At 45.2% G+C, this 24,368-nt stretch overlaps 1 long non-coding RNA gene across 1 annotated transcript in view; it reads left to right on the plus strand.

The window, feature by feature from the left end:
• Window positions 1-23,848, plus strand: part of LOC144753910 (uncharacterized) — a 58,081-nt gene extending 34,233 nt beyond the window's left edge. The window contains exon 3 of the long non-coding RNA XR_013594596.1: window positions 23,662-23,848. This is a non-coding gene — a long non-coding RNA (uncharacterized LOC144753910). The remainder of the gene's footprint in view (window positions 1-23,661) is intronic.
• Window positions 23,849-24,368: the final 520 nt, after the last annotated feature.

Genomic DNA, 24,368 nt, shown 5'->3' on the forward strand with positions numbered 1-24,368 from the left:
CATGCTTGTTTTTGTAGAACTGTTTTGTATTTATATTATTCTCCAATCACTTAGGTGTGTTTATAGGGCTTATGATATAAGTTAAGTCTAACCCTACCTCCTAATGCAAATTGCACATGCGTGAGTAACGTATATCAGCTACCCCATCTCTGCTTGTTTTTGTAGAATTGCTTGTATATATATTAATATTTTCCAATTCACTCTCTATGTTAAGCGCTCTGATACCCAAGGGTCTTGTTCGCGCTATACAAAACATTATAATAAATAAATAAATAAAGTGAAGGGATTGGACATAGCTATTAAAAAGGAAGAGAGAGTGGGGCACCTTGCAGTTAACATGCCACTCTTTAAGGCTGAAAGGAAAGAAGTAAAACAGAATGAGTCTGGTCTGAGACAAAGGAGAAGAGAGTGACTCACCATGGTTAGAGAGGTCAAGCCATAGAAGGCCTACTACAGCATCCTAATCCCAGGTGGAAATTAGGGAGTCAAGGATTACCCCTAATGCACCCTCAGTGCTATAGCCTCATATTAAGCCAATCTGATCTGATCATGAAATACAAGAATGTCTGGCCTCTTGGCCAGCTATCTACCTACAGGAGTAAGGTCTAGGCTGGATCATGCGGATGTAGGCTGTGGAGGCGTGCTATTTCTGTATTATAGTTGGGCCTAAATCTGACCTGGATAGTGGAAGGAGCTGGTGATTGCTCAATCAATCAATCAAGTAGTATTTGTATAGCGCAGATAATCACCCCTGAGGGGTATCCAGGTGCTTTGCTGTAGGTATCAGTTGTAGAGCCAGGCCTTGAGTCCCTTTCTGGAGATGTTGTAAATTGGTAGCGATTGGGTTAGCATTAGCAGAAGCCATCCTGTATTTAGAAGTTATCGTATCCGTTTTGTGGAATCCATTTTGTATTTCTGGCAGCCATCTTGTCTGCCATGTGCTACCACGTGCGTGCCATGTGCTCTGTCCTACCTTGCTGTTGTCTGCTCTTGGAGCTTGCAGCTGTCCTTGCAGCTGCTGTTAGTCTGTAAATGTCAGGATGTGTTCATCAGAATTAGCAACTGTTAGCTCCTCCCACTTGTTGACTGTGCATTTTCTGTATGATTTTATATGTACCTAAAACCTTCTTGTTGTACTTGTACCACCTTCCTTTGAGCCCCTGTGTGGGTATAAAAGGACCAAGGGCCAGATGTAGGTAAAACTTATTTACCGATTCTTAATTACCGAATTTTACCGATTCGGTAATTAAGAATCGGTAAATAAGAAGTGGGGGTATGTAGGAACATCCAGATGTTCCATTTACCGAATCGTTAAGAATCGGTATTTACCGATTCGGTAAATACCGACCGGTAATGCTCCATTCATTCCTATGGGCTTTGAAGCCCATAGGAATGAATGGGGCATTACCGGTCGGTATTTACCGATTCGGTAAATACCAATTTTGACAAGGGTGCAGGGGGTGTCACTTTGACACCCTCTAGCACCCCCACAAAAGGTTCGGGGGCCATATGGCAGGCATACCTGCCCTAAGGGCAGGTCTGCCTGTCATATGGCACAGGTGTGCATGCACACATGTGCATGCACACCTGAATCGGTATTTGAACATCAAATACAATTTGATGGTAAAATACCGATTTTGTAGGCCTTGTGGGACTCAGAAGAGTCCCACCTACATATCAATTTTACCGATTCGGTAAATATACCGGTCGGTAAATTTACCGACCGGTATATTTACCGAATCGGTAAAATTACCGATTTCCCTGTTTACCTGCCCCTACATATCAAATGCCAAATACCGGTCGGTAACGGCCGAATTCGGCCGTTACCGACCGGTAAAACCCTACCTACATCTGGCCCCTAGCTCCTTCCATTCAGTGTGCTACTTCATACACTACCGAAGGGTGTTGTGTGAATGTAGTTCCACCTCATGAGGTTAATACATACTTTGTTTTCTATTCCAGTTTCTGTGCCAAATTCTATCCTATTGGTCTGAGGACTTGTGCAGAGAAGGGTGAACCCCTAGCACTGGTAGGCCTTGCTGAAGTCCACCACTACAGAGAGGTTAAATGAGGGTGAGGTGCGGGAGAGGGAGATCCAAGCTTTGGCAGCGAGGTGAGAGAAGGATTGTCCTCTGGAGGGACTGTGGAGGATACGTGGTGTGAGAGCAAGGGTGAGGTGTGCGGAGCGGAGGTTTCTTGTGGGTTGGTGGAAGGTCAGGCGGAGGTTCATGTAGTCTGGTCCTTGGTTGTGGAGGGTTTTATAGGCGTGGGCCAGGAGCTTGAACTGGCATCTCTTCTGGATGGGGAGCCAGTGGAGGTCTTTCAGGTGCTGGGTGATGTGTGTCCTCTTGGGCAGGTTGAGGATGAGTCTGGCTACTGCGTTCTGGATAGTATGGAGTCTTTGCATAAGTTCGGTGGAGGTGCTGGCATTGAGTGTGTTGCTGGAGTCGAGCTGGCTGGTGAGGCGGGCCTGCGTCACAGTCTACCTTGTGCTGATGGGGAGCCATTTGTAGATTTTACGCAGCAAGTGGGTCGTGTGGAAGCAGGCTGTGGCAACGGCGTTGACCTGACATTTCATGAAGAGTTTGCTGTCCAACATGATGCCGGGGATGCGGACATGGTCTTTCAGCATGGGGGTAGGTCCGAGCTCTGCTGGCCACCAGGAGTTGTTCCAAAGAGTGGTGTGTCTACCAAAGATCAGAACTTCTGTTTTGTCGGTCTTAATTTTCAACCAGTTGTCTTTCATCCATGTTTTGACGTTCTTCAAACAGTTGTGGAAGTTGGACCTAGTGAAGGTGAGGTTCGCTGAGAGTGAAAGAACACGCTGAGTGTTGTCGGCGTAGGAAATTATGTTGATGTCATGCGATCGGACGATGTCTGTGAGTGGTGTCATGTAGATGTTGACGAGCCATTGGGTACTGCGCAGATGTTGTGATTGGGTTGAGAGGTGAAGGGCAGGAGGCTGTCTCTCTAGGTGCGTCCCGTGAGGAAGGATGCCATCCATCTGAGTGTATCATCTGTGATTTCAGTTTTGCCTAGCCGACCAATGAGTGTGTGGAGGGAGACAGTGTCGAAAGCTGCGGAGAGATCCTCGAGGATGTGAGTGGATGATTCTCCGCTGTCAAGTAGGGTTTGGATTTTGTCTGTTGCTGCAATCAGGGCTCTTTGTGCTGTGGTTGGCTCTGAACCCCGATTGGGATGGGTCCAGCATTTTGTTTATCAGTTAGTTGGAAGTTGATTGCCTTCTCCAGGAGTTTGGCAGGGAATTGGAGAAGGGAGATGGAATGGTACTTCTGAAACTCTCTGGGGTCTGCCGAAGGTTTCTGGAGGAGGGGCCTGACCTCTGCATGTTTTGATGCTTCGGGCAAGGTGGCTGTAGTTATGCAGACATTGAGGATGGTGGTGTGCTGGTGGCTTGTCTAATTGCTTCCGAGGTTTCCAAAGTCGATAGGGGCATGGGCCGGTGGGTTCTCCTGAGTGGATGGATTTCATCAGTTGTTGGTGTGTTAAGTTTATTCCATGTGGTGATCAAGTAGTTGGTGGCTGTGTTTGATGGATTGCTGAGGAAGTTGGAGGATTGTTGATTGAAGTTTCTGTATATGGTTGCTATCTTGTTGTGGAAGTGTTCAGCAAGGGAGTCGCACAGTTCCTGTGAGGGGGAATCGAGTTTTTAGTGGCTGATGGGCAGGTGAACTCTCTGACGATGGTGAAGAGTTCCTTTGTTTGGTTGATGCTTGTTTCAATCCGGTGTGTCAGGGCCAACTTTATTGCGGCTTTGACCTGGCGGTGGTAGTTGTTGATTGAGGGTTAATTTGAAGGCAGCCCGGTCGGCATTGTTCCTGCTGGTTCGCCATCTTCTTTCCAATTGTTTACACCTGTGTTTAGATGCCCTGAGTTCTGGCATGTACCAGCTGGCTTTTTGGTGGGCCTTTGCATTTTGGCTGGTTTGGTGTGGGTGACTTGGTTGGCAGCACTGGTGATCCAGGCGTTGAAATTCTCTACTGTCTGGTTCAGGTTTGTGGTGATGTCGGGCTGAGCTGTGCTGAGGGCATCGGTCCATTGCTCTTGAGTTAGCTTGGTCCAGCTGTGGTAGGGAGCGCTGTGTCGGTTGAGGGTGGTGCGTGTTGGGGTGGTGAGGGTGATGTGTACGATGGAGTTATCTGTCCAGGTGAGTTCCAATGTGTGGCTGTATCTGATTTTTTTGCTGGACGTGAAGACAGGGTCTAGCGTGTGTCCTGCTTTGTGTGGTGTCGGTGACAGTCTGCTTGAGGCAGATGTCTAGTCTTTCCAGGAGGTCGGTGGTGTTGGTGGAGTCTTTGAAGTGAAAGTTGAGGTCTCACAGGAAGATGTAGTGTTCAGATTTGACGGAGAGAGGGGTGATTAATTTGGGGATGGCGTCACTGAGGCCGGTTTGTGGTCCTGGCGGTTTGTATGCGAGGGTGCCTTTGATGCTGATTTTGCCACTGGCATGGATCTGGAAATTCATGTGGTCCATATTCTGCATGGTGTTGCCGTTGGTGATGTTGCAGGTGATCAATTCTTTGTGTATGATGGCGATGCCTCCACCGTGTTTGTTGGTGTGTTCTCGGGGTTCTCTTCATGTTGCAACTGGGGGTTGCTGTGGCAATGTCTGGGGCAAATGTGGGGGTGAGCCAGGTCTCTGTGATGAAAGTCACATAGGGGCTTGATGGTGGAAATAGTGTCCCACACTTTGGTGGTGTGTTTGCAGAGTGATTTGGCATTGATTGGGAGGCCGTTGAGTTGATCTGGTGGAGTGTCAGCATTTGGGGTTGCCATTGCTCTGTTCAATGAGGTGGTGGTTAGAGGAGGTGTGGTGGTGAAGCACCAGTGGATGCAGTTGAAGGGTCCCACTGTGGCTGTGGTGATGCGAGGCAGTAGTTGTTGTGTGCAGGGTCCAGGGCACTAAGTTCTGCTGCGGTGTACCTGTGGGAGTGCGTTGGGCCAGGGTTACTGGAGCTGGGCGCGGTCCAGGCACAGATAGGCTTGCCTTTGGCACCCCTTCAGCTGAGGTGGTCAGTGAGGTGCTGTTTGATCAGTTTCTAAAGGATCTTTGCCAAGTATGGTAGGAGAAATAAGGGTCTGTTGAAAAGCATGGCTGGGTTAGCGGATGGGCAAGGGCATGATGATGGCATGTTTCAAAGTGTCTGGGAATGTGGCTGAGTCGAAGATGAAACCTTGGGTAAAAAAAACAGGATCATGTCTCAAGAAAACCATATCCTCTAAAAACCTTATAAAAGATTTATGGAAAAAAGTATACCAATTTTCTGAGAAGATCGGCATCAGAAAAAAACCCTTAAATGTTAAGACCTTTAAGGAAATCTGTGAACATTAATTTGTGATGTGAAAAAGGTGTGCAGTTTTTCCTATTCTAAGCATGAATATAAACGTTTAGCCACCACATGTCTGTAGTTATAATGCATATGTGTATAAAAAAATAAAAATCTGACAGTCTAAAGCATTACTATTCTTGTACAATTTTCCACACCTAGACCATTACTCCCATGCAAATATTGGTGTTTGAAAATAAAAATAGAAGTTGTAGTTCTCTTTTTTTATGTAATTGCACTTTACAATTGACAGTATAGTTGCAGTGCAGAGAAGTGCTGTTACTCACCCATCAAATAACATAACATCGCTGATGCAAAACTGTCATTATTATACGAAAAGCAGTTACTATCTTATTATAAATATAGGAACCCCTCTGACAGTGCGGCTTTGTTCCTTTTAAAAGAAATGTAAACTTTCCATAACTGCATTCCTCCAGTGTTGGTATGTTTTATGGATTTTCATGATTGAACCCTACAGTTACATAAAAAGCATCATAAAACAGCAATCAGCCATAAATAGATATACAAAAAGCAATCAATTTAGTAGTGCATCAGTATCATTTGAAAAGGCCCATACTTCAACTAACATGGAAGTGCACTGAACTCCACTCCTGGAGGAAACCACGGTTCATATTTTGGGTTCATGTTTGAGCAGTGTGAGACAGTGAATACGTACACACTCACATGTGCACAAGGGTACAGGTATGCCTATGTGGGGCAGTATCCCGGAACACTAACAATAGACAAATAATAGTGCAGGGTGGAGTGATTGACCCACGCCCTGAAGAAATTGCTGTGAGTTTTCCCCTGGCAATGAAACATGTTGGCTTTTAAAAGAGCAGACACACAGCACTGAATAAAATTTAACAGCCAATGTGATCTAGCTCGGTTTTAACTGGGACGGGCGGAGCTATGGAACGGGACCCCGCAGTCCCAATCGCTGGTTTGACTCTGCCGCACATTGAGATAAACTGTCTGGTGCACAGGCAGTTTTTGACATCACATCCTAGCACCAATGTTCACTTTTCCTTTTATTACATTCAACTTTAAACACAGTTTTGTTAGGAGTTGGTGGTCGTTGATGATGAGAACCTGAGGAAGCAGGCGAGTACCTTCCTGCTCACTTCCATGGTGTTACTTCCGTGAGGCACCACCAACCTCCTCTCACATTTTTTCACTCTAAAAATCTTTTCTCGCTCATCTGAAGCGTGATTATATCACATGAGGGGAGGGGATTGACCGAGGGAGACACTAGTTAGAATCAACGCAACAGTTACATTTTAAATCTTTTGTTTTGAAAAAATGGTGACCCAGATCCGAATAGTACAGACGATATATGATTAACCGCTGTGCCAACAGAAATCATAATGGATTGGTAGGGATCTGAGGATGAGATTCCCCTTGTGAACAGGTCCCGTGTTGTATATGATTATAAGAGTGGGAATGACCTGTTCGCTATGCCTGTAGCTCCTTTGTGTATAAAGAATCAATGAAGTATGCCAATACTTGAGAACTGTAGTTATAGCTAAGTAACTTTTTACCTCTGCAGCATTATATCATTCACGGAGTCACATGCTTGAAACAGAGTAGCAAGCAGTATACAACATAAGAAATAAGGAAGGAGGGAGAAAAAGGCCCACCTTACCAAAGGAGGTTATGAAGAACAGCATGTCCAATCACAGATATCCTCACTGTAAATAGGCAGTACGGCCTGTTGAACATGTGCCCAGTTGCTGGCATGGAGATATCAGCCAGTGGGTCTCCAGCATACAGGGTATCTGTTGCCACAGCACTTGTTATGGAGCTCACCCTGTCTCTTTCTTAGAGAAGACGGTTAGCATTTCTATGAAAAACCGTAATCACCACTTCAATCCATCTACCAATGCCTTGTTTGGAATGGGGTCTACCTTTACTTGGGTGCCCCAAAGAAACAAAGAGTTGATCCTTTTGCCAAAAGGAGTGTGTCCTGGCTAAGTAGAATCCAAAAAACCAAAGACATATGATGCCCGGTTGGAGAAAAATAGCTGGACCTCATGTAGAATTATTTAAGAGAAGTCCTGTGCTTTGAGTACGAGAGAGCTCACCCATGCAGAGGTCGCGCACTTCATCATTTGGCCCCTCCTCCCATTGGTGGAAGTGATCACCAATGTAGGCTTCTATCCTGAACAAGCAGGACAGCTCTTTAGGATGGAGGTCAAGACATCTACAGCTGTGGACCATGGAGACTCAATATTCTGTTGCGGGTGTAGTTTATAAGTGAGGTAGAGAGGGAGACAGTTAAGACTACCCCCTGGTGTACTGGTTATTGGTGTCCCCAGGGGGTTGAGTTTAAATAATCAGGGGAATAATTCAACCCTTGCAAGGTAGGTTATTTAAAAAGGATATGTCCTGGCAGTATCCCCTATCTCCTTAGAGTTATTAGATAAGTAGAACTTAAGACATCAACGTACAAGGAAAAGAGACCCTTCTTTGCTCTGCTTGGGGGATTTCGAAAGAGAAGAATCACAGGCTCATTTATGCGAAAGTCAGACTGGATTTGGGAATGTACGTGGGGCTCGTACATAGAATGATCAGTAGCGAACTTCATGTAAGGCTCCTTTATCATGAGCACACGTTTCACTTATTCTTCTAGCCAATGTGAGGTCTTCCATGAAAAAAATATTAAGTCTGATCTATGCATTGGCTCAAACAGACTTATTATCAGGTGTGATAGGATTGTGTCAGTTCCCACTCTATCGGAGGTCTTCATAAATGTGTAAAGGATCAGATGAGGCCCTTAACATACTCCTTGTCAAACCTGTAGACAATAATGAGGTTGCAGAGTGTGAGCAACAATGCCTGAAGATCACTGCAAGGTGTACTTTTACAGAAGTACATTTAAGTTCGGATTCTGCTAGTTACTACATGTAGGGAAGCAATTGATGTGGTTGAAAATGGGTGGCATGCAGGTTCTTCGATGCACGGTAAACGCACAAGCATTTCCATTTGGGTCTCTAGGTTTATTGGTGAACTGTGCCCTTGCTGAGCAACTAGCCACCTACATCCTCTGGAATGTCTAGATCTGCAAATTTGTTACACACTGGAGCCTGCCATCAAAGTGAAAGAAGATAGATCTCTGTTAAGTATTTGTCCTATGTGGTGGGACAACTGAATTTGGCTCTACAAGAATGTGTATCAATGATTGATGAATCCTGGGAAGGAAGGAAGTCAGACCTTTGAATATAGCTCCTTATTTCTATCTTATTTATGTTAATCGTTGTGTCTGTTTGGGTCCTTAAAGCAAAAGTCCCCTCGTTGGACATCTTTGAAGTTACACTCTCCAGTATTGTTATTACAAAAGTACCGATTTGAGGTGCGAAAAGAAGACCTATAGAGATCTGTTTCCTGTTGGTCCATCACCCGAGACACATTGAGATTGTCTATGAAGGAGCATTAAAAATGCACCCACTGTACATCTAAAGCTGCTTATAAAGGCTTCATTTCTAGGCATCAGTTTTGAATCAAAAGGATACACGTGCATATCATACCTAGTATTGACTTGAAGGTGCGGCTGTTATTTTCTTTATGTGCTGGAAATGACAGGTGGTATTTTGAAAATACTACAAAGCTTTCCTCTGAGTGAAAGTACTTCCCATTTTGATGTCCAGGATAGGGCCCAAAAATCTGAATTCTGATTTGGGGAAATTATTGCCGAGGTCATCGTCAACCAGAGGCTATAAAACAACTGCATGCAAGCTTTGGTGGATGCTGATGCCTTGAGCCATGGCCTTCCTTTTATGAGCCAAAAGAAATATTTGAAATCCATGATATCACAGGGGTGCCGCAACTGGGGTCACCCACCCTGTACAGATGCAGTGGGTGAGTTTGAGTCCAAAGCACAGAATGCAATATTGGTTGGAAGCATTTCACAACTTGGAAGGAGATGTACTTTCGAGGCTTGTAAGGTACAGAGATATTTTATGTCGTTTATTTGTAGAGTGCTACTGATACCCAAAGGGTGTCTTGGTGCTATGACTAATTATCAATAATAAGGCATGAACTCTGTATGAAAAGAAATTGCGTCTGATAAAGCAGGGCCATAAGAGCTTTTTTAAACACCAATTGATTGAATGTCTGTCTGAGAGAATCCATTTCATGGCAGCCTGGACAGAAAAAGTACATTCGCCAGAAGGTTTCCTATTATATCAAGGGACACAAGTTTGGCCTCTTGCTGAATAGCAACAGAGGCCAAACTTTCCTTGCAGTAGCAGTCATTTTAATCTATCATGTTGGAACTTGGCTTGTAAATAGAGTGGTCTGCCTTGATAGAATGCCTAATGTATGAAAAAAGGGCTTTTGAGTAACATTTTTTTCAGCCTTTGTTAGCCACTGTAACTTGGCTAAAATGTTCAAGTCTCTGGAGTTCACGAATGTTTTATGCTGCCAGGTTCTGTATCAACTGGAATTTGAAGAGTAATTTTTTGAACATCATAATAAAAGATCATTGCAATTATCAAGTCTACATAATACTGTCACCTGGATAATCATTGTCCTACTGATCTGAGGCAAGAGAGGACACACATTCTAAAGAAAAAGTAAGTTGTTAGATAGTCCAGAGCTCAAAGAAACATCAAGAGTTACCCCCCAAGTTCCTCAATGTGGATACAGGAACTGGAGCTGCACCTATGTCAGAGAGTTACCAAAGATGGAAACAGATGTTCTTTACCTTGCCTAGGATAAGGACCTCAGACTTTGCTGGATTTAACTTTAGAACATTATTGCTCATCCACAAGGTCACTTCTGTAAAGTAGTCCTTAAAGTTATCCCTGGCTCCACCAGATCATCCACGCAGATGATCAATCATCAGCATACATCATAAAAGAGCAGTCATATGACCAGATCAAGCTAACTAGAGAGGCCACATATATACTAAACAACTGGGTGAGGCTAAGCAATGAGACTTGAAGAAGTGCCTGCAGAATGGGCTTACATTTAGAATAATAGGATGACATTTTCTCTGCGCAGCGCCTTGCAAATAGAAGGTGATCAGCCCAAAGCAGAATCTCTGATGTCAATCTCATGCAGCTTAATTAGCAAGATATCATGGAAGATGGTATCAAATGCTGCAGAGAGGGCCTAAAGAATCAGAGGAACCGTGCCTCCTTCATCAAGCATCATGCATAACTCGTTCACCCCAGCAACTGTTTGAAGTATGTATCCTGCAAATCCAGAGATGTCATCTATTCTCATTTCTGAGGTAGTCTATCTAAAGAAAGCGCCCCCCTAAGAAACTAAACTTATATGGTCTGGGAGTAAGGGGGAAATAAACCAATATATAATGAGCAACCTCCCACGTGACCCTAAATCTTTAGTGCTTCCTACTATATAGCATAGAAATGGGTCATAAACTCATCATTTCTCAACACCACGATATGATTTCCGTAAAATAATATTTTATTATTATTATTATTGTTATTATTTAATTTCATTGTTCACTTATTTAAAAAAAAACAACATCAAAATGTTAGCTTATATTGTCACATTATTTTCAAACACAGTTATTTCTTTACAATGTAACATTACATTGCAATAATACATAGGGGCATATTATCAAGGGGGTTTATCTCCGCTTTTTTGGCTTTAAAAGCCAAGAAAGCGGAGATAAAATTATCTCCCTATTACCTAGCTGTCGCTAACACCAGTTAGCGACAGCTAGTAGGAGATAGCGACCATCTTGGGCCCCGCTTTGCATGTCAGTGAAATGTATCACTAATGACAGGCAAAGTGGGCGTGCCAAGATGTTAGCGACTGGAAACAGTCGCTAACATCGCTATCCCCCATTACCAACTTTTGGAGATATTCGCGCTAAGCGCGAATATCTCCAAAAGCTAACACCTGCCCCTGAGCAGTTCTTAGCCATGTTATCCAATGATAGGTGGATAACATGGCTAAGAGCATTAGCTCGGTAATGCATGAATATCGCTGACTTTTCAGCGATATTCATGCATTTCAGCCGATTTTTATCGCTTAGGAGATAAACCTTGATAATAGCAAGGTTCCTAAGCGATAAAAATCGTCGCAGCACGGCGATAAAAATATTGCCGCTAAGCCAACATAGCGATAATTATCGCTAGATGTTGGTAATATGCCCCATAGTTCCATAAAAATCACAATCTAATCAAGAAGAACACATGATCTATACACAGTTTTCAAATCTTTCTTATCAATAGACTAGCATAGATTTACTAGAACAAAATTATCTACCCCACACAGACACCTCATTCACCTTTCAACACTCATATCACTGACACATACTTCATACATTCATACCCCCCAGTACAGCGTTGCATATGCAGATGAACACAACTACGGGCGAAAACCTCAACCCTCAGATGCTATGCTGATAGCTCGGGCATCATACTCTCAGGTCGACGTACGTTTCAATGGACATGACACTTGGTCTCCATCTTTATCAGGACCTATTATTTTTTTTTATAATAATTTTTTTCTTTTGCTGGTGGACCGTGGGCATTCTAAGATTAACTTTATGGAAGCGAAATAAAATTTCATAATGAGTTTCACCCGGTAGCTTTCCTATTTTGCCCCCACAAAAATATTTTTTGCAAAAAAAAATAAAAAAGAATACTTTTCACCCTTAAACATCGGAAAAACCTTCACCAGTGGTGCTCAAGTGACGAGAAAAAGAAAATAAACATGTGGTAGGATGAAACTATTAGCTTCTCATCACATCTGCTACTTACCAAACAGGAAAAATCAAGAAGCCAATTATTGCCTGAAAAAGGTGAAAGGAGAACCCAGGCAGTTCTCTAAAAAAAAGAAAGAGGGACAAAGAAAGAACCAATAGTAATAGTGCCCTTTTTCCTCCCTGTCTGTAAGCAATTCTTTACATGCAGATATTGTTGTCTTTTTGGTTATACTCCAGCCGGAGAAATAGCAACCACTGTGCCTTTAGAGGTTACTCAGGGGTGGGTGTCTGCAGTCATAAGCTAATATTACCTGCAAATATTTAGTTTTTTGGGGGGAAAAAGACAAAGAAAGACGCAATAATTACTAAACTGTGTGACTATTAATGCTTACTATACTCTCATAACTATCTGTGTTCATATTTACCCAATTTTACACTACGGGCGCCTCATTCTTATTATGAGTGTGAAATTTTAACTTCTCCCTGTGGTGCCATGATTTTCAATCATTCCTACGTCGGGGCAAGCAGTATCCGCTATCTTATTGTATTTCGCTTTTGTAACTGTGTAAAACATAAATAAAGAGATGTTCTTCTCTGTGTCTTAAATAAAGATTGTCACAGACACAGTCTGTGTATACCAAATTTGTGCTGACTTACTCTTTAGTCTATACCTCTAGGTGTCCTGGACTCCAGGTCACTCTGGCGCGTCCAGTTATTTCATCACAAAGCTAACAAGCATTTACAATGCAATGGCGTCGGCTTTGTTAAAGTTAGAGCTATTGGCATTGCAAATGGCATTTTTTTCATTTAAAAAAAAAAACATAAATAAATGGTATTGTCATTTAAAATGGCAATAGGTGAGCATTAGAGCGTAGTAGAGAGTATTAGCGGACACAGAGCCACACACACAGAGAGCCACACACACACACAGAGAGCCACACACACACACACAGAGACACACACACACACACACAGAGCCACACACACACACAGAGCCACACACACACCCAGAGAGCCACACACACACCGATAGCCCCCCACAGACACAGAGCCACACACACACACAGAGCCACACACACACAGAGCCACACACACAGCGAGCCACACACACACACACAGAGCCACACACACAGAGCTCCCCCACACACACACAGAGCCCCCCACACACACATAGAGCCACACACACACATAGCCGCCCCACACACAGAGCCCAACACACACACAGAGCCCAACACACACACACACACAGAGCCCAACACACACACACAGAGCCCAACACACACACAGAGCCCAACACACACACAGAGCCCAACACACACACACACACAGAGCCCAACACACACACACAGAGCCCAACACACACACAGAGCCCAACACACACACAGAGCCCAACACACACACACACACACACACAGAGCCCAACACACACACACACACACACAGAGCCTAACACACACAGACACACACAGCCCAACACACACACACAGAGCCCAACACACACAGACACACAGAGCCCAACACACACAGAGCCCAATACACACACACACAGAGCCCAATACACACAGACACACAGAGCCCAACACACACAGACACACAGAGCCCAACACACACAGACACACAGAGCCCAACAAACACAGACACACACACACACAGACACACAGAGCCACACACACACAGACACACAGAGCCCAACACACACAGACACACAGAGCCACACACACAGACATCAGAGGGCAACACACACAGACACACAGAGCCCCACACACAGTGCCCCACACACAGACACACAGAGCCCCCCCACACACACACAGAGCCCCACACACAGACACACAGAGCCCCCCCCCACACACACACAGACATCCCTCACTCTCGGTCAGCCACACACCCATCTCTGCCCAGTAACGCCCCAGGGAACAGAGGCAAGACAAAAACGATGACAAGCAGGGAACGATCAGAAGCAGGGAACAGAGGCAAGAAAAAACATACTGAACATTTCTTGTCACTCCTGTGTCCTCTGAAAAGGCTCCGGTTGACAAATGATGAACACTTAAAACAGCATGTATATCATTTAAGGCTGTACACTACAATACTTCAACATAAAAATGTGAAAATGCGAAACCTACATCCTGGAGGAAAACAGAAATTTCAGAAACAAAAGAAAGACTGGTACCTGAAATTTTAAAATTCATAAAGCAACCAGCTCTATAATAATCATTCTCCAATGCAGCACCCACTTTGAACCTGTAGATGGCTGACAAATGTTCCAGCAAACATGTCTACAATTCTCAGTTCTATTAAGGGCTCGAAGTCTTCAGTAGTACACTAATCAGGCAGCAGGTATGCCAATAAGACATTGGAGCACCACCTTCATTCCTCTTTCTTTGCCAGTAATGGTGAACAGTCCACAACCATGTCCCTTTGTAACTTCAGAACAGTGAAACTCCACCGTCCATTAGAGAGAAAAACCACGAAGGATCCTTGCCGGAACATTTGGAACTGTAACAGGAATCAGGATCAGCCTGCCGGAGCTTGCTCAATCATTTTTCTGGACCGAGCCTTGCTCAAGGGGCTGCTCAACGATATTATACAAGCGGTGACTTATTGTTTGTTGCGCTGCCTATTTGTTCCTAGGGACTGCCGTCAGATGAGTCACTTCACCGCTTTCCCGAAGAGCCTGCCAGACCGAATGAACTGTGCCAGTTCTCAGGTGACCACATCCTGCAGGGAACAGAGGCAAGAAAAAAAACACTGGTATCTATGTTGGGCCTACCTGCTGGAGGTTCGCGGGGCTCAGTTCAGTTTGACGCAGCTCTTGAGCAAGTAGGCCGAGTGTGGGTCACAGCTGCCCCCCGGCTAGGCCGATATTAACGCAGGCTTCAGGATGGGCAGGCAGAGTAGCTTCGGTGGCAGCACCAACCCCATCGCCCAACACAGCAGTGGATCCCGGTCTCTCTCAGGCAGTCACACCGAGTGCCTCCGCTGCACGTCGCTGACCGTCCTGCTCCCAGCAGAAGCGGTCGCTCCACAAGCTGCTCCACGCCTTCACCTGGTACAGGGTACAGTAGCGATCTCGCACTGCACTGCTTGAGCCTGCACAATATATTTAGTTCAAATCGACTGCCTGCATAATTATTGGATCGCAATTGATAGCCTGCATAATTATTTGCTTATCGCTAAGGTATTCCAGATAGCAGCGCGTATTGCCAAGGTGCGCTAGTCCAACTTGTAATTGTGCTGCCTGCTGATTTAATTTGCCAGATTTTGCCGACGCCACTGCCATTTGCCTCGTGCATTTGTCTATCGTGCCCCAGTCCGGTTTCATTATTGGCTTGCAGCCATCTTGTTTGCTGTTGTTTGAGCCTCCCTGCCCTGATCTCCGCCCCGCTCCCAGCTGACCCTCCCTCCCACTGATACTGATCACCACGCTCCGCCGTAGCTGCGCTGTGACCGTCCTGCTCCCAGCAGAAGCGGTCGCTCCACAAGCTGCTCCACGCCTTCACCTGGTACAGGGTACAGTAGCGATCTCGCACTGCACTGCTTGAGCCTGCACAATATATTTAGTGTAAATCGACTGCCTGCATAATTATCGGATCGCAATTGATAGCCTGCATAATTATTTGCTTATCGCTAGGGTATTCCAGATAGCAGCGCGTATTGCCAAGGTGCGCTAGTCCAACTTGTAATTGTGCTGCCTGCTGATTTAATTTGCCAGATATTGCCGACGCCACTGCCATTTGCCTCGTGCATTTGTCTATCGTGCCCCAGTCCGGTTTCATTATTGGCTTGCAGCCATCTTGTTTGTTGTTGTTTGAGCCTCCCTGCCCTGATCTCCGCCTGCTCCCAGCTGACCCTCCCTCGCCCCTCCCTTCACCACTATCTACTTATGACAGATGCATTTGCGCGCAGCGTTCACGCGCAGCGGATGCGCGCCGAAGGTGCGCCAAAGGTAAGCCCGTCTACGCCCGTCCGCGCCTGGACCGCGCCCAGCGCCAGACCCCCTGGTCGTCGCAACACCCACCCCACTCGCTTAACGTATGACGCCGCTACTCTCCTCGCCCTTAACCCCGGACGCACCCCAAAATGCTGCGTAGCTACCCCAGGACACACCCACGGACCATTCGCATGCCACTCATGCAAGTTCGCCTGCATCAGGACCCACACCAAATCGTCCTCCTCCAAATACAGCTCCGACCCCACCCACCTAAGGTGCATCCTGCTGAACACCCGCTCGATCCACAAACACGCCACTGAACTCTGGGACCTACTCGACACCACATCACCAGACGTCGCCTTCCTTACAGAAACCTGGATGAACGCATCATCAGCACCCGACATCGCCATAGCCATCCCGGACGCTTACAAAATCATCCGAAAAGACCGCACCAACCAAACAGGAGGAGGCATCGCCATCGCCCATAAGAACACCATCCGAATCACAACCAGCTCCGACGATAACCTCGCGACCGCCGAACACCTTCACTTCCAGATCCACACCGACCCCAGGACCACACTAAGAGGCACCCTCATCTACAGACCACCAGGAACCCGCACACAATTCAATGAAGACATCACTGACTTCATCAGCGCACATGCCCTTACCTCCGAGAACTACATTTTACTGGGAGACCTCAACTTCCACCTGGAAAAGAATAATGACAACAACACCATCACCCTTCTGGACAACCTGGCCAATCTCGGACTCAAACAACTTGTTGACACCCCCCCCCCCCACCTTGCCGGACACACGCTCGACCCTATCTTCACCTCCAGCAAACACATCTCCTTCGACCACACCACGGCTCTCCATTGGACGGACCACAGCTGCGATCACTTCAGCTACAAAAAGACCACGACCCACATCCCACCACAACCTATTCCTCGAAGAAACTGGAACAAAATCACCACCGACCAACTCCTCACATCGCTTAACCAAAACCCCCCCGCCATATCACCGGACCCAAACCAAGCTGCCACCAAACTCACACAATGGATCACCCACAGCGCTGACAAATTAGCACCCTAGAAAAACCACCAGATCAAACAAGGTAGCAAAAAGGCCCCTTGGTTCAACGATGACCTTAAGAAATCCAAGAAACTCTGTCGTACCCTCGAGAAAACCTGGAGAAAAAACCCAACCACGAACAACCTGACCACCTTCAAGGACGCCACCCGCAAACACCACCAACTGATCCGATCCACCAAGAAATCAGCATTCAAGGATCGACTCGACACGAACACCCACAACAGCAAAGAATTATTCAACATCGTCAGAGAATTTACCAACCCCACCGCCGGCACCAACGACATCACTCCCTCCCAAGACTTCTGCGACTCCCTATCCTCCTTCTTCCACAACAAAATCGCCGACATTCATAAAAGCTTTGGAAACCTGTCCGAAGAGCAACCCACTCCACCCACCTCCGAACCAAAACAGCACTCTCACAACCTTTGCGCCTGGAACCCAATCACGACTGAAGACACCATCCGCCTGATGAACTCCATCCACTCAGGATCGCCAACCGACCCATGCCCCCACCACATTTTCAACAAAGCAGACTCCATCATCGCACCCCATCTCCGCGATGTCATCAACTGTTCCTTCAACTCCGCCACCTTCCCAGAAAGCTGGAAACATGCCGAACTCAGCGCCCTTCTGAAGAAACCCACAGCGGACCCCTCTGAACTTAAGAACCACCGCCCCATCTCACTCCTCCCCTTCCCGGCCAAAGTAATCGAGAAAGCCATCAATAGTCAGCTCGCCGCCTTCCTTGAATCCAACAACTCACTTGACCCCTCACAGTCCGGCTTCCGAGCCAAACACAGCACTGAAACCGCCCTCATCGCTGCTACAGACGACATCCGAAAGCTACTGGACAACGGAGAAACAGTTGCCCTCATCCTACTTGACCTCTCCGCCGCCTTCGACACAGTCTGTCATAACACCCTCATACAACGCCTCAGCAACATCGGAATACAAGGAAAAGCGTTGGATTGGATCATCTCGTTCCTCGCCGGAAGAACCCAGAGAGTCCGCCTCCCCCATTCAAATCAGAGGCAACCGAAGTCATCTGCGGCGTACCACAAGGGTCATCACTCAGTCCCACCCTCTTCAACGTGTACATGAGTCCCCTCGCATCCATCGCGCGACAACACAACCTCAACATCATCTCCTACGCTGACGACACCCAGCTGATCCTCTCCCTCACCAAAGATCCTAACACAGCCAAAACCAATCTACACGAAGGAATGAAAGAATTAGCCGAATGGATGAAGAACAGTCGTCTAAAACTAAACTCGGACAAAACGGAAGTCCTCATCTTAGGATCACCCCCCTCGGCTTGGGACGACTCATGGTGGCCACCGGCCCTGGGCACAGCACCCATACCTACAGATCACGCACGTAACCTGGGCTTCATCCTAGACTCCTCCCTATCGATGACCAGACAAGTCAACGCCGTCTCATCATCATGCTTCAACATCCTTCGCATGCTCAAAAAATCCACCGAAACAAGAAAGACAGTCACCCACGCACTAGTCACTAGCCGACTAGATTATGGAAACACCCTCTACGCCGGAACCACAGCCAAACTACAGAAAAAACTCCAACGCATCCAAAACGCCTCAGCCAGACTCATACTGGACATCCCCCGTCAAGCTCACATTTCCGGTCATCTGAAAGATCTCCACTGGCTTCCCGTCAACAAAAGAATAACGTTCCGTCTCCTCACCCACGCACACAAGGCCCTCTACGACCTTGGACCCGAATGCCTCAACAAACGACTATCCTTCTACTCACCCACCCGCCAACTACGTTCATCCAATCAAGCCCTCGCCACAATCCCGCGAATCAATAGGTCCACCATGGGAGGAAGATCTTTCTCCTACTTAGCGGCCAAAACCTGGAATTCTCTCCCCACTCACCTCCGCCTCACACAGAACCACCTCTCCTTCAGAAAGCAACTAAAAACCTGGCTATTCGATAAATAATACACCCACCCTCACTCAAGCGCCTTGAGACCCTCTGGGTGAGTAGTGCGCTATACAAATTATTGAACTTGAACTTAGCAACAATTCTCGCAGCGCAACTCACCGAAAGTGACTTGTATGTGGAGGTGGATCATTCTCTATAGTAGGTGCACCTCTGCTCCAAGAAGGGTCGATTTCGCTTTACTTTTTCATGTGCCAGTTCCTAGTTGGTATAAGAGAGCATCCCAATACCCACTCTACCTCTTCCCTCCTATTACCGTGGGACATGTTCCCAGTCTCACTTCGGCAGTATCCACAACGGTAGCCATCCTCTCCCCTGAAGTATTCGAGGATACTGGGGCCGGAGCCCCCTTGGCCGGCCATGACAGACAGGCGGTGTCTCTCAGCTGTAGCTTCAACACCCAATGGGGGCTAACGCTCTCTGTGCATGTGCGAGAAACCCGGCTACCAAGTCGCTTGTGGGGTTCACTGATTACACTAAACACATCTAGAAAAGTCAGTCTTCCCTTCTAGCTATTGACCTCAGCTACCTGGCACACGGGCAAAATTCACATTCCCGACAATTTCAGTATTAGCGTCGTGGCACCATCCATCCTGTGTTAGAATTTCCAATGCAATAAATAGATAAGATTTGTATTGCTTATCTTGTGCAACACATAGGCAGCCTTTCTTCTCGTTATTCACCAAAGTGTGGGTTCTGATTGCTGCAGCTCGTTGAACGCACACACCATTCTGACATGGCCGCCAGTCTTTCACGGGATGAGACTATTGCTGCATCCGGTTTTCACGAAATAGCGAAAATGTATTTATAGGCACAGAAAACAGACCGTGTATACTGTGCCAGTTCTCAGGTGACCACATCCTTGGAAGTAGACGTAAGTGCGTCACCCAAGTCCAAGGCATGCCAAGCCTGGGGCTCGAGAGGAAAAGAACTGTGCGCTCCCTGCAGGAAGGGTTGGCAGTGGCGCTGTGCACTACAGAAGACAGGAGGAGGGGGTCTGTGCACAGACATCCAAGTCATTGAGGGAGGGCACTGCGATCACTACTCCGGGAGGCAGTGTCTTGGAGGCACTGAATTCCCCGGATTCAGTCCCAGCCGGAGCTCCGTCCTTCGCATCTGTTTCACCCCACAACCCGAGATGCTTCTCCGCTGCCTCTGGCGGCATCCAGAGAGCCACAGCAGAGAGTGCAGCCGAGTGGAGGGCACCGCGATCTCTGATCACTGAAGTTTTTCAAAAATGACGTTTTCAGTGTTCGAGTACAGTCGTTGCTCCAGAGCCAATGCTAAAATGTCCGGCATTATCACCATGATGGTACAATTTTACTCTAGAATAGCTTTGGAGTAAAGGTCTCAATCAAAGTCACAGTATGTTTTTTTTTCTAACTTACCAGATTTACGTTGGACTGACATATCCACAACACGACCAGGTAGTGAGGCTTGAAACAGGCCAGAGTAGACGACCCTCTACTACGGAGAAGGCAGCACCCCCTCAAACAGGGTGAGCAGAGACACAACCTCTCCTCTTCCCATTGGCTGGAAGGTAATATTCCAGCCAAAGGGAAGAGGAGAGAAAGAAAACAGAAAGAAAGTAAAAAACACACCCCCGAATCCCAAAAAGACGGGGCTTAAAAGGAGTGACGCCCCTCTCCTCCAATGGCTGGCCAGCATTTACAAGGCCAGCCAATGGAGAAGAGGGGCGGGTTTAAGCCCCCAATACTGTTGACATAAAATCTCGGCTGCGCAGTGTAACGCTAGGCCGAGACCTTAAAACAGGAAAAATGAACTCGTGTTTACATTGATTCCTACATGGGAAGTTAAACTACAACTGGCTGCCTAGTTTTCAAAGGCCCCAAAAAAAGAAGACGAAAACAGGTCTAGTGTTGCAACCGTTTTGCGCGCGTGTGTGTGCACCTCTTGCTTTTTCTTTTGCTTATCCGGGTGCCATCTTAGTGATCTCTATATATAATGGTTCTTATTCTTTTATAAATAGTGTCGATCTTCTCACGCTTGATGCTAAGTGGTCTGAATATTTGGGATGCTAAGTTGAACATTAGTATTCTTCATATTTTTCGTTTCAAATCAGACTGCAATCTCTCCCAATTATAATATTTGTATTGTACTTACATCCTAGAAGGGGAAAATACTTCTAATTATGTTATGCCATAATCTAAGAATGGGTCACTTGATATTCAATTAAATTCTCTCAGATTCAAACCTGACGAAATAATTTGACGTGATTAATCCCTTGGGAACATGACTCAATAGGTTATTTCTAACAAGCAGAGGAAAATGGCTTATATAGCTCAGGTTTTGGAATTGAATGGCTGAGTTAATATCTCCAGGTCATGTGACCTGCCAAATAATTTCCTCGTTGAGTCCTTCTTTTACAGTATCCAGTTTAAAAATCCAAGAAGTTTCTCTGCGCTTCCTTATCTGCGTGCTGTCTTGTCCAGGGTGAGTTCTCACTTTTTCAAGTATGAGCCATCTCAAATCACCTTCCTCACGATTCAAATCAATAAAATGTTGGATCATAGGCGATGTAATCTTTTTTGTTCTGAAGGCCGATTTGTGTTCAGAGTACCGTATACTAAACTCACGGCCTGTCTCACCTACATATCATGAAAGGCAAGGGCAGAGAATAAGATATACTATGTTCTTACTCCTACAATTAGTGAAATCCTTCAGAGTTCCACTTTTGCCTTTGTATTGCCATTAATTGGTTAACAATGCAAAATTTCAGGCCACCCAGGTACCACATCTGTGGTTCCCATTTACAGCAGGAAGTCCCGTGATGGTTTTCTGAGTATTATTTGATCTGCTTCTCGTATGAACCAATTTGTCTGTTAAATTAGCAGTCCTACGATATGCCACGATAGGTTTTTGCAGAATGTTTTGATCTTCATGCACATTCAGGAGATGCCAATTTTTGTCCAAAATTCTCTTAACCTTATAGTTCAAGGTCGAGTAATTGATGACACATACTAGGTTTTCTTTTTCAGGTCGGTTGGTACCTGTCAAAAGGGCATCGCGATCATAGTATTGTGCCCTCCAAATGCTTCTAATTGAAATCTTATCTCAGGCTGCTTATGTGTCTTAGTTTCTGACTTTCTGGAAATGTTCTACAAAAGGCTCTTTCAGACCTATATCTTCCATCGAAGATGACTTAAAAGGCAGCATACTTTTCCAGAGTTTTATTTTTGTGCCATTCTAAAGGTCGACAGCGTGGCACTTTTGCTAATTTCCTCAACTAAAAAAAGCGCTTCTTTATTTTTCAAGTTATAGAGGATCCTGCTTTCTGAGTCATGAAGGTGTTTTTTGAGAATTTCCTATAGAATTTGCACCCCTGCGGCTTGTGATAAGGTATAGTTTATATATACACATGTCAAGCGGATCCTCAACATACAGCCACTTTATGCCACAAACTCCAAGGTCCTGATGACAGCTTTTTTCAGATATTCAACATGGTGGGATTTAACATGGCACAATGTCCTGAGACAACTATTCGAAAGGAAAAGCTTCCAATTGAGATGAAATAAGTGCAATCTCAATGAAGGGAAAAGAGCAAACCTTAATGGAGACCCCCAACACACAACATGCAGAAGAAATCTGAATTATAGTGGCTTCTAGAAGGAGGGAAGTTCACTGTGCTTCCACCTCACTCTTTAAGGTCAGGCTAATTTTCAGTGATGTGAATGTACTACTAAATTGATGGGTGTTTGTACATCTATCTACTGAGGACTGACATTCTATGCAACCAGAGTCTCCCACCTCGACAACAAGGAGTGATTCAACAATGTGATTCCATGAAAGATACAATGCTGGAGAAGTTTGGGATAGCTACAGAAAAATGATACCATTATCTCATTAAAGGTAACGCCATCCTGGTGAGTAATGCTATCACATAAACACCAGATATGCTAAAATGAGGGTTCAACTCATAAATGTTTCTCTAACTTACTCATAGTATTTCTGACTTACTAATGATTTCGAAAAATTATACAGGAGTACCCTAGTTCTGGAAGTACTCCTGGCTCAAACCTGGAAGATATTAGTAAGAATTTTTGTGGTATAACTTCAAGTCACAACTACTCACAACATAATTGAATAAGGACAGATGACTCAAGTACTGCTTAACCAGAAGCACTGGAAGTAAGCTAAAAATCAACTTTGTTTGTTACAAATCTTTCAAACACATTAAATTAAATTACTAATTACTCCAATATTGCTTAAAACGAGACATAGCAATGTTCTGGCACTTCTGATGTGTGAACTACCCTAAAACGAAGTAACTATTGATATCTAAATTACATCAGGTGGCAGCTATGTGACAAGCTATGTTACAAATCTTACGATGAGTTATATTGACTTTGTCATACATTTCCTACATATTTAAATTAAACAATTTTAATCACCATTTCTGGAGAAATATTGATGGTACAAGGGCTTGCAGTAATCACCATTTAGTTTGGGGTTTAACATGTATACAAACAAAAATCTATTTTTACTATTAGACAAGAGACTTCATGGGACTATTACAGCATCTTTATGGAAAAAAATCTCAATGGATGGCAGATGCCTAGTTATATTTAATCAGGTCCACAACTGCCATCACTCTAACCTTATCTTTTGTATTTATCTAGGTTTGTATCCCACCACATCAATGTTACCTGCTACCTGTGTCTTCACAATGTAATAATGAAAGATAACGGAGCTGACAACTGGATTGCTTCCTGCCAGCATTGCCATGTATGCTGCAAATTATGTAGAAATTTTTTCTTTTCTTTGTGCACTACTTTGACGTAAACATTAAAGTCACATTTCATTGTATCTCATGTTGTGTGCCTGACTTTCTTAGCACTAACGTTTTTCAGAAATGTTGCCACTGGCTCATGTTGATATGTAACATTGCCATGTCACACGAATAAACTCTTGTTTCACTTGCTTAATGCCACGCCAACAGATTATTTATTATTAAACATACTATTTTAGACAACTGTGGTATTCAGGATCTGCAGGATTTTCTGTGTAGGGACCGAGCTGTACTACATATATAATAGAAGTCTTTCTGAACGCACATGCACTCAACAAGTAAATGACGCAAGCAGCCTATTATTCAGGGCAAAGATGTCAAGTTTTTGCACCTCAAGCTTAGATGTTTACCCAGATCAGATTTTTTAACTTGCATCTCCTTGAATTCTAATCGTTAATTCTATCATCCCCTTAATAAATAAGGCTCTACAAGAACAAGAATGCAAATGGGGTTGTATGCAAAGTTGTATCCTGCTGATCATTTCAGAAACAGTGCTATCACCCAGGCAAAATAGGGTTAATAGTTCAAGTTCAAATC

Source organism: Lissotriton helveticus, chromosome 5_1 (genome assembly GCF_964261635.1).
Source record: "Lissotriton helveticus chromosome 5_1, aLisHel1.1, whole genome shotgun sequence".
NCBI lineage: Eukaryota > Metazoa > Chordata > Amphibia > Caudata > Salamandridae > Lissotriton > Lissotriton helveticus.